The sequence below is a fragment of the Chiloscyllium plagiosum genome, unplaced genomic scaffold (assembly GCF_037043375.1).
Source record: "Chiloscyllium plagiosum isolate Xiang-an unplaced genomic scaffold, Cpla_swu_hap1 HiC_scaffold_6, whole genome shotgun sequence".
Classification (NCBI taxonomy): Eukaryota; Metazoa; Chordata; class Chondrichthyes; order Orectolobiformes; family Hemiscylliidae; genus Chiloscyllium; species Chiloscyllium plagiosum.
The window spans coordinates 109,409,514-109,421,688 of record NW_028270144.1 but is presented as its reverse complement, the minus strand read 5'-3'; positions in this window follow the sequence as shown (position 1 = coordinate 109,421,688).

Here is a 12,175-nt window from a genome sequence, read left to right as displayed (position 1 = left end):
TAAACAGGAGCTGGGTTAAAAACGAGTCTGTTGTAGGTTACCTTTAAAACACTGGCAGTAAAACTTACCTTGAACTTGCTATGTCCCGTCAACTTGCAGCAGAAAGATTTTTTAACAAAGATTTTTCTCAGATTAGTTGACAACTCCCCAAACTTTGAGTCATTTGACTTGCTAGCTGTTCTCAACCACAAACTACCACACAAGTTGTTCAGATGGATAATCTTGTTCAAATGCAGCTTGTAACCCAGAACTTGGTGCAATCTATCCTGGTGGGAAATAGTTGTAAGAATTTGATTCTGCAACAACCAAGAACATTGACCGAATTGAGTGTCTACCAATTCTGAAAATATTAAAGAGCAAAACAACTTACCACATTACACACAATCTGCAAACATTTCCACTTAACCCTAGTAAGAGCACACTCTTCACCCTGATAGAAACACCCATTGATTATTAGACAGAAAGAGCACTCTATTAATTCTCACAGTAAGAGCATACTCCAGCAATACTCACACTGAGAGCAACTCTGAGAACACACTCTCCTGAAGCAAACTCCACTGATACTTATCAAAATCTGAAAGAATTGTAGATGCTGGAAATCAGCCCGACCAGGCCTGACTCACTCACCTTCTGAAGCGGCAGGCCGGCACCACCAACTCCCGGGACCGTCCAGATTAAGGAAACTGACAAAGAAGCAGGGAAAATGTTGAAGGTGAGGTTGAAACAATGTGATTTAAGACCCCCTTCCCCAGCATAGTCCAAGTAAATATCCAGGCTATAGGAAACAAAATGGAAGAACTCAGATCCAGACATACCTTCCAGAGAGAACTGAGAGATTGATGAGTGCTATGCTTCACAGAGACTTGGCTCACCCCAGTCATTCCTGATAGTGTCCTACAAGCTGTCAGATGCCCCACTGGTTCCTCAGGCAAGGCAAAGGGCGTTGGGGTATGCTTCCTGATCAACACCTGCTGGTGCTTGAACACAGTGACCCTGGCAAGCGATTGCTCTCAGACCTAGAATGCCTTTCAGTAAAATGCCGTCCCGATTACCCACCATGCAAGTTCACCTCCGCCATCCTGACGGCAGTTTATATACCACCCCATGCGGATGTGAAGAATGCCTTAGACATGTCTTACATCGCCATAAATACTCTTGAGACAAAATTCCCCTAGGCCCTATTCATTGTGGCTGGCAACTTCAGCCAGGCCAACCTAAAGAGCATGCTGCCAAAGTACCACCAACACATCTCTTGCCCCACCAGAGGACCAAACATCCTGGACCATTGCTACACAATAAAAGAAGCCTACTGTTCCATCCCTCACCCACACTTTGGAAAATCAGATCACAGCACTGTGTATCTCCTCCCAGCTTACAAGCAGAAATCGAAATAGGAGGACCCTTCATAAAAGGAAGTACAATGCTGGTGGAGGCTGTGGAAGACAGTCTCCGGAACTGCTTGGAATCAGTGGACTGGACCATGTTCAAGTAATCAGCAGAAAACTGAGATGAGTATGCCACCATTGACACAAACTTCAATAGCAAATGTGTGGATGACTGTGTACCAAAGAAGTCAATCCAAGTGTTTCCCAACTGTAAACATTGGTTAAATCAGGAAATCCACTCGCTACTTAAGACTACAAGGGCAGCATTCAAGTCAGATGACCCAGACCAGTACAGGAAATCTAGACATGACCTCCTGCTCCAGTACTGCTTAGAGGCAGTACTGGAGCAGGTTAGAGGCCCAAACCTACGAAATAGACTCTCGCCGATGGCAAGGCCTAAACAACATTATGGGATACAAAATGAAGCAGAGCAACTTAACAGACAAAGACACATCCCTCCCTGATGCGCTCAATACTTTCTATGCTCGGTTTGAGCAGAGTGCCAGCAGTACAGTAACATCTGCCCTGACAGCCCCAGGTAGACCTGTTCTCTCAGTCACTGCTGCAGACATCAGATTGGTCTTTCCGGGAGTTAACCCAAGGAAAACGACAGCCCGGACGCTGTCCACAGCTGATCACTCAGATCCTGCACGGACCAACTGGTGGAGGTATTCATCAACATCTTCAACCTCTCCCTCCTACAAGCCAAAGTTCCCACCTGCTTCAAGATTACTGTCATCCTTGTACCTAAGAAAGCACCTGCATTGTGCCTTAATGACTACTGTCCAGTGGCTGTGACCTCAATAATCATGAAGTGCTTTGAGAGGCTGGTCATGGCCCATCAACTCCAGTCTCCCAACCTGCCTAGATCCCCTACAATTTGCCTACTGTCATGAAAGGTCCACAGCGGATGCCATACCCCTGGGCTTGCACTCATCTCTGGAAAATCTGGACAACAAGGATACCCACATTAGTCTCTTGGTCATTGACCTTCAACACCAATATCCACCCCCAGACTAATCTCAAAACTTTGTGATCTTTGTCTCAGTTCTCTCCTCAGCCACTGGATCCTCAGCTTTCTGACCCAAATCAGTGAAGATAAACGACAGCATCTCCTCCACAATAACACTCAACATTGGATCCCCCCAGGGATGCGTCCTCAGCCCCCTACTGTACTCCCTGTACACCCACGACTGTGTTGCCAAATTCCAAACAAATGCCATCTACAAGTTTTCTGACAATACCACCAGAGTTGGAAGGATATCTAACAACTACGAGTTAAAGTACAGAATGTTGATAGAGGCCTTGGTGATGGAATGCGAAGAGAATAACCTCTCTCTCTCAACATCAGCAAAACTAAAGAATTGATCATTGTCTTCAGAAAGAAAGGAGGAAAGCACGCCCCGCTCCCCCCCACCCCATCTACATCAACAGAAATGAGATTGAGAAGGTGGAGAGCATCAAGTTCCTTGGAGTGACGATAACCAACAATCTGTCCTGGACTTCCAGGACAAGTAGATGTGATGGTCAAGAAGGCACAACAACACCTCTTCCTCAGGCAGCTCAGGAAATTTGGCATGTCCACAAGGACCCTCACCAACGTCTACAGATGCACCATTGAAAGCCTACTGCCCAGGTGCATAATGGCCTGGTGTGGTAACTGTTCTAGCCAGGACCATAAAAAACTACAGAAGATCGTATTCACAGCCTAGATCACCACAGAAACAAATCTTCCATCCATGGACTCCACTTACTTGGCTTGCTGCCATGGAGAGGTAGTCAACATCATCAGGGACCTATCGCACAGAAGACATTGAAGCTTGAACACACACACCAGCAGGTTTAGGAACAGTTTGTTCCCAGCTGTTATTAGACCGATGAGTGGACTCTCCAGCCTCAAATAATGCTGACCTTGCTAATGTTGATCTTGCCTAGTGTACACCCTGTGCAATGTAACCTGTAAACCTCTGTCTTAGTCTTTCCGCTCTGTACATCCTTGCTTACTGTGATCTGTCTGTACTGCTCGTAAACAAAGCTTTTCACTGTACTTTGGTACACATGACAATAAATCAATCAAATAAATCAAATCAAATATCCCTCCAACCTTTCTATTCATGTACTTTTCCAAATGTCTTTTAAATGTTGTAACTGTACCCACTCTCAGGATATTCATTCCACACACAAACCACCCTCTTTACAAAAAAATTGTCCCCATGTCTTTTTTAAGTCTCTCTCCTCTCACCTTAAAAATGTGCCCACTAATTTTGAAATCCCCAGTCCTAAGGAAAAGAACGTCTACCATTAAACCTATATACCTTTCATGATTTTATAAACTTCTGTAAGGTCACCTCTCAACTTCTTATGCTCCAGTCAAAATGTCCCAGCCTTTCCAGCCTTTCTTTATAAATTAAACCTTCTACACCTGCCAACATCCTAGTAAATCTCTTCTGAACCCTCTCCAGCTTAATAATATCCTTCTTATTGAAGAGTTCAACCTATGGGAGGGGTCTCTCGGTTCCACGATTGATCAAAGAAACACTAGCAATTCCGTCTGGTTCTGCAAGATTTCACACTTTAATTATCATGGCTGGGCACAGGTTGTCCAACAACACCGAGGTTAAACACTTCTGTGTTCCTAAGAGAAAGCTGCACAAGTGGCTTAAGACAAAGACATTTTTATACCTTTTTCTGAAAAGAAGTACAGCCATGGTTATAGAGCCGATTCAGACATTTACCAATCAAATTTAATAAAATGACATTATTGACAACAACTTAGCCAATGATATTTCCTGGGAGGAGAAAGTGAGGACTGCAGATGCTGGAGATCAGAGCTGAAAATGTGTTGCTGGAAAAGTGCAGCAGGTCAGACAGCATCCAAGGAGCAGGAGAAACGTCGATTCTCCTGCTCCTTGGATGCTGCCTGACCTGCTGCGCTTTTCCAGCAACACATTTTCAGCTCTGATATTTCCTGGTAACCAACTTTACTTTCCACACCCAAGCTTCTTTATCTCCCTTTGCACCTGCAACTGCAAGGTCAGTCAGGATGGCTAGTAATGTCTTATCCAGTCGAGTTATTTCTAAAACCAAGAGAAAATGCTGAAAAATCTCACCAACTGGTAGCATCTGTAAGGAGAGAAAAGAGCTGACGTTTCAAGTCTAACTGGCCCTTTGTCAAAGCTAAAAAAAAGGGAGAAATAGGGAGGTATTTATACCAGGCTGAGAGAAGGCGAGTCATGGCTCCAGAAGCAAAGGTAGCAATAAAGAACATAGAACATAGAACAATACAGCACAGAACAGGCCCTTCGGCCCACGATGTTGTGCCGAACATTTGTCCTAGCTTAAGCACCCATCCATGTACCTATCCAATTGCCACTTAAAGTTCGCCAAAGATTCTGACTCTGCCACTCCCACAGGCAGCGCATTCCATGCCCCCACCACTCTCTGGCTAAAGAACCTACCCCTGACATCTCCCCTATGCCTTCCACCCTTCACCTTCAATTTATGTCCCCTTGTAACACTCTGTTGTACCCGGGGAAAAAGTTTCTGATTGTCTACTCTATCTATTCTCCTGATCATCTTATACACCTCTATCAAGTCACCCCTCATCCTTCTCTGTTCCAATGAGAAAAGGCCTAACACGCTCAACCTATCCTCGTACGACCTATTCTCCATTCCAGGCAACATCCTGGTAAACCTTCTCTGCACCCTCTCCAAAGCTTCCACATCTTTCCTAAAGTTAGGCGACCAGAACTGCACACAGTTCTGGTCGCCTCCAAATGTGGCCTAACCAAAGTCCTGTACAGCTGTAACATCACTTCACGACTCTTGAATTCAATCCCTCTGCTAATGAACGCTAATAGACCATAGGCCTTCTTACAAGCTCTATCCACCTGAGTGGCAACTTTCAAAGATCTATGAACATAGACCCCAAGATCCCTCTGCTCTTCCACCTTACTAAGAACCCTACAGTTAACCCTGTATTCCGCATTCTTATTTGTCCTTCCAAAATGGACAACCTCACACTTGGCAGGGTTGAACTCCATCTGCCACTCCTCAGCTCAGCTCTGCATCATATCTAAGTCCCTTTGCAGCCAACAACAGCCCTCCTCACTATCCACAACTCCACCAATCTTCGTATCATCTGCAAACTTACTGACCCACCCTTCGACTCCCTCTTCCAAGTCATTAATAAAAATTACAAACAGCAGAGGACCCAGAACTGATCCCTGCGGAACTCCACTTGTAACTGGGCTCCAGGCTGAATATTTACCATCTACCACCACTCTCTGACTTCGACCGGTTAGCCAGTTTTCTATCCAACTGGCCAAATTTCCCACTATCCCATGCCTCCTGACTTTCCGCATAAGAGGCATGGGATAGTGGGAAAGAGATGATAATGACAGTGGATAGAGAGATTATAGGGAGATTAGGAGCTGTGAATGACCAAGGCTGAAGCCAGTGCTATGTGACAAAATATGTGGGGGATGGGGGAGGGATGGGTGAAGCAGAGGCAAAATGGGAAACAGGGGAGAAGGGTAGCAAAGGGGGAAGAGAAAAGGAAAAAGGTGATGAGAGAGTGGGAGCAAGAGAAAGAGAGACAATCAAGAAATAAGAGGTACAGAACAGTGAAAAAAAATTTTAAAAATTTTAAAAATAAATGAAATAATATTACGGAGCAGAATGAAAACAGAGGGGTTGAGATGGGATAATCATCTGAAGTTGTTGAATTCAATGTTGAGACCGGCAGGCTGTAACGTGCCTAGTCAGAAGATGAGATGCTGTTCCTCCAGTTTGCGTTGAGCTTCACTGGAACATTGCAGCAGGCCAAGGACAGACATGTGGGCATGGGAGCAGGATTGGGTGTTGAAGTGGCAAGCCACGGGAAGGTCTGGGACCTGATTGTGTACAGACCGAAGGTGCTCAGCAAACGATCACCCAGTTGGCATTTTGTCTCTCTGATATAGAGGAGACCACATTGGGAGCAACGGGACACCCCAGACAGGACAATTCCCTGCCCTCGATCTTTTAATTGACAATTGTCGACGGGACATTGGCCGCCTTAATTTCTCTGCCCCCTTACCCATTCCAACCTCTCTCCATCCAAACTTTCTGCCCTTCGTTCCCTCAGGTCCAACCCCAAACTTGTCATCAAACCTGCTGACAAAGGGGGTGCTATTGTCGTCTGGTGTACTGACCTCTACCTCACAGAGGCTGAGCGCCAATTCTTAGATTCCTCCTCCTACCTTCCCCTGGAGCATGACTACACCACTGAGCATCAAGCTATTGCCTCCAACACTGTGACTGACCTCACTGTCACTGTCACTGTGACGGCTTGAAAGTTCTTCACTTCTTTCTCGAAAAGAGGCCCGAAAAATCTCCATCCACCACCACTCTCCTCCGCCTGGCTGAACTTGTTCTCTCTCTAACAACTTCTTCTTCAACTCATCCCATTTTCTCCAAATCAAAGGTGTAGCAATGGGTACCCCCATGGGTCCTAGCTATGCCTGCCTTTTCATGGGGTATGTGGAACATTTCTTGTTCCAGGCCTACCCGGCTCCCCTCCCACAACTGCTTTATCGGTACGTTGATGACTATTTCGGTGTGGCTTCATGCTCTCGTCCTGACCTGGAAAAATTCATAAACTTTACTTCCAGTTTCCATCCCTCCATCACCTTCACCTCGTCTATCTCTGACACTTGCCTTCCTTTCCTTGACCTTTCTGTCTCCATTTCCAGCAATGGTCTATCCACTAATATCCATTACAAGCCCACTGACTCCCACAGCTATCTGGACTACAGCTCTTCTCACCCTACGTCCTGTAAGGACTCTATCCCTTTCTCTCAGCTCCTTCGCCTCCACCGCATTTGTTCCGATGAGGCCACTTTCCAAAGTGGTGCTCTTAATATGTGCTCCTTCTTCTCCAACCCTAGCTTCCCATCTACAGTTGTTGACAGCTCTCGGCAGCATGCGGTCCATCTCCCGTGCCACAACCCTCACCCCCTCCCTCCCCTCCCAAAACAAGGATAGGGTCCCTCTTGTTCTCACCTTTCACTCCGCCAGCCTTCACATGCAAAAAATAATCCGCCGCCATTTTCGCCAACTCCAACACGACACCACCACTAAACACATCTTCCCTTCCCTCCCTCCTCTGCATTCCGCAGAGATCCTTCCCTCCAGGACAACCTAGTCCACTCCTCCATCACACCTAACACCTCTCCCATCACACACGGCACCTTCCCATGCAATCGCAGAAGGTGCAACACCTGCCCCTTTATCTCTTCCATGCTCACCATCCAAGGCCCCAAACACTAATTTCAGATAAAGCAGCATTTCACTTGTACCTCTTTCAATTTGATCTATTGCATTCGTTGCTCCCAATGTGGTCTCCTCTATATCAGAGAGACAAAACGCAGACTGGGTGATCGCTTTGCTGAGCACCTTCGGTCTGTACACAATCAGGTCCCGGACCTTCCCGTGGCTTGCCACTTCAACAGACAATCCTGCTCCCATGCCCACATGTCTGTCCTTGGCCTGCTGCAATGTTCCAGTGAAGCTCAACGCAAGCTGGAGGAACAGCATCTCATTTTCCGACTAGGCACGTTACAGCCTGCCGGTCTCACCATTAAATTCAACAACTTCAGATGATTATCCCATCTCGACCCCTCTGTTTTCATTGTGCTCCATAATTTTATTTCATTCATTTTATTTATTTTTTTAATTTTTTTTTTCATTATTCTGTACCTCTTGTTTCTTGATTGTCTCTCTTTCTCTCACTCCCCACTCCCTCATCACCTTTTTCCTCTCCTCTTCCCCCTTTGCTACCCTTCTCCCCTATTTCCCATTTTGCTTCTGCTTCACCCATCCCCCCCCATCCCCCACATATTTTGTCACATAGCACTGGCTTCAGCCTTGGTCACTCACAGCTCCTAATCTCCCTATAATCTCTCCATGCACTGTCAGTTAAACTCGAAATGTCAGCTCTTTTCTCTCCTTACAGATGCTACCAGACCTGCTGAGATTTTCCAGCATTTTCTCTTTTGGTTTCAGATTCCAGCATCCGCAGTAATTTGCTTTTACCTAGTTATTTCTAAGCTGTAAAGAAAGCATTGCCTGCTAGTCTTTGATTCAGTACTCTATGGTTATTTCTGGAATGCAGCTTTTAGCAGGGTTGAACGCCATTTTAAGCAGAATTGTCAATTTACAGCCGCAAAGCCATTTTGTCATGTTACTTGCAATAAGAAGCCATTTTGTTGTTAGTAAGAGCATGTATTAAATGGTTGCTCCTGACAACAGCCTGTATTCAGATTTTAGATCCTCATCTCCCCACTTTGGTCATTCCATGACCACACCATAGGATGGGAGGGCATAGATTAGATCAATCCAATCGAATGAATGCTAGAGACTACCATACTTCCTTCTCCTCCTCCGAGGAAGTAGGGATAGGCAATTGCACCTCCTCATCCTCATTTGGATGGAGAAGAAGCATTTTCTGGGGGGAACCAATGCTGTCAACAGAAGTTAGCTTAGCAATAACACATTTAACAATGGCAATGCCAGCAAAGAAACAAACTAAAACAATACCACTATACATAGGCATATTTATTTATCAGCCAGTTGTACCGTGAGCCGAAACCCCAATCTCCCCATCCAGTGCCTTCTGTCATTTGACTGATGTAAGTGCAGATGTTATCTACATGCTGGATAATATTCTCGATAAGGTCAGTGACCCCCATCATGCATTTGCCTTTGACTATGGTGCAAACCCCATCCTCTTTTGCAAGTAAGTAGTCAAGGGTGTACCAGTTTTGTTGGGAAAACTGAGAACATGTCCTTAACTCCTGCTAAGGCAAAGGCCTTCTCGTTGTCCAAGAGGAAGAGGCCACAACTGAGATAATTTTGGTTTGGGTGGCTAATAATTCCTGCAGACCCTCCTAAGGAAAAAGTACGAAGAAATGTGTAGCCCACAGATTGAGCTTTAGTGGTGCCCAAAGCTTTAGCATCCCTCCAAAGTGCGCAGAACGTAGGTGAGACTGAGTGTTTGACAAGAAAACCCCAATCCCATTCCCAGGTAATTGGACAAGGACCAGTAGTCGGAAGAAGTGTTCCTACAGATACAGCACGAGGAGTACTTCATTAAGGACAAGGAAGTTGGTTGCTTTGCCTTGGCTGAAAAAATAGTAACCAGGTTTAGTATAGATCATGGAGGAGGCTTTCCAATAAGAAGCAGGTCTGTCATTGTGACTTCACCGAACATATCAGTAGTCCTGAGCGCTTGAGGTGAAAGCTGTTCAATAGAAGGAGGTGGGTCTTTTGGTAAGAGATACGGTTATGGTCCCAGAGTGGTTCCTTCATCCCACAATTGGGAAGATGGAGGTGCCGTTAGTGGGCTCATAGTAAAGGCAGGTGCCATTACCCATTCCACAAAGGGCCTGAGTACTAGCGATAACAGAGACACCCCTCCTCTAAGCATATGCATGAGATGAAAGGTCGTATAGGGGAGCAGTAGCAACTGATACATTTGATCATAGCGTAGGGAATAGTCTTTGTCACATTCACGTAAGTGCACCCCCATCCCTTACCATTGCAACAACTGGGATAGTTTATCCCAGACTTATTAGAAGAAGTCCATAAGCAACTAGCAGGTGGGGATAGGTAATAGAAGAAATATTATGTCCGGTAAACGCCTTAGAAGAGTTCCATACTCTTTCGTTGGGCTTTGGGAGGGGGGAAGGGGTCAAAGAGTCTTTTGCTGATGTAAGGGCGTAACAGACCACTTCATTCCAGCTAAATATTTTATTGTGACTTTGAAGAAACAAATTGTTAGTGAAAGATAACATTTCCCCTTTTTCTCTTTTGCAGCGTGACCTACTGGATTAGGGGCAAGGCTTGCTAGGGCCACCCATAGCACAACTGAAAACAAACTGCCAGACAACACCTTGACAGGGTAAAAACCATTGAAACTTGTTCTGTAAAAGAATTGTCCAATCTTTTTGATGCAGTTGACCATTACGACAGTCATTCTTGGTAACGTTCCATGCATTGAATGAATCAGTCTCTTGGCACACAAGGTCTTCTTTTCAGCATAAATGGTACACAGTCTCTCCCCCTTGCAAGGAAATTGTCCAATGACCTTGCAATGACGGAGGTGCCCAGCGACCTTATCAGCAGTAGGGGTGGTGAGGAGAACCTGGAAGGGCCCCTCCCATCAAGGTTGGAGGCCTCGGCGTGTCCATTGTAATAGAGTATAAACCATTGCCTCCTTGCCTAAGTGTGTACAAAATGCATATAATCAAGTAAAATAGGCAGCAGCAAAGAAAGAACACAAACTTGTCCAGCAGGGGTCACCCACAGTTTGGTTTGAGTATCAAGGGAGTAGGAGAAAGTGAGGACTGCAGATGCTGGAGATCAGAGCTGAAAATGTGTTGCTAGAAAAGCGCAGCAGGTCAGGCAGCATCCAAGGAACAGGAGAATCGATGTTTCGGGCATGAGCCCTTCTTCAGGGCATGAGCTGCCTGACCTATCAAGGGAGCACCCTATTTGAGGCCATAGTTTGTGCTCTTCAGCAGGGAGCTTTCTTTGTGATTTCTGTACCTTACCCAGGTCTGACATACCTATCCCCATATTGTCTCTATCTGGATTTTGCTGGGGGCTCAATGGGACCAGAAGTTTGGGGTGTAAGGCTACCTGCTTGGCAGCTGCATCCACCTGCCTATTACTTTGGAAACTGTATCGGTAACCTCAGCGTGAGCCACACATCTTCAAGGCCAACAATGCTGTTGGTTTGGGATATTTTGGATCTATCATTATACTACCAGTTTTACAAAATTTAACTAAATTAAATGAAGTTCATGTAATTCCGCCACTCAATGAGCAAATGTTAAAGTCAGAAGTGAGTTTCTTTAATGTTAGGCTTAGATTATAACTAAAATTGAGCAGAGACCTGCTCTCATCCTGGAACAGAATGATTTTGCACTTGAGGCCCAGGTTTAGTGCTACTGCTTTACTTCCTTTAGTCAATTCTTTCATTTGTACAACATGTAGGGGTGAGAGAGGTGAAAATGATCTTTGGCAGTAGCATGAAATTATGGGGAATTTGAGAGCAAGTTTATACTGATGTCCAATGGTGCAGAATCAAAGGAGAAGACTTTTTTAAAAAAAAGATTATAGTGTTGTCTTCCTCCGTATTAAACTGATTTGCAATTGAATAAGATTAGCTTTCATGTATGCATAAAAGTGATTAGTTGGAAACTGACAGTAGGGCAGTCATGGTCTGTAAGAAGAACAGGGGTTAATATTTCATTTCATAATCACCAAGGATCCTTAACCTTAAAAGAAATCATGTTAAATTCCCAAAATGTAAATCAAATCCAAAACAGTCCCAGACTTTGAGCTCCAGACAACGAAACACAACATTTAATCACCAACAAGCAAATATGCATCCAATCCGAATCTGAATGGGTTAAAACTTCTGCAAGCTGCAGGGAATCAGCTCTAATTTTATCTCTCTCTCTCTCTCTCTCCCCTCTCTCTCGCTCTCTCTCTCTACCCCCTTCACCTCTCTCTCTCACACACACACACTCCAGAAGTCAAAGTTAGGGAGTTCTACCCTCATAAATCTTAGCTCTGGCACATAGCTGCTTATGCAAGTGTGCGAGAATTGTATCACTGGCCAACTTTCTTTTTTTTAACATGACAAAAGCAGCAACCACCCCCTATATTTCATAAACAAAGAACAAACACCAAAACAAACAGAACAAACAAGACAAAGCAGCAAACCAAGACAAGCCAAG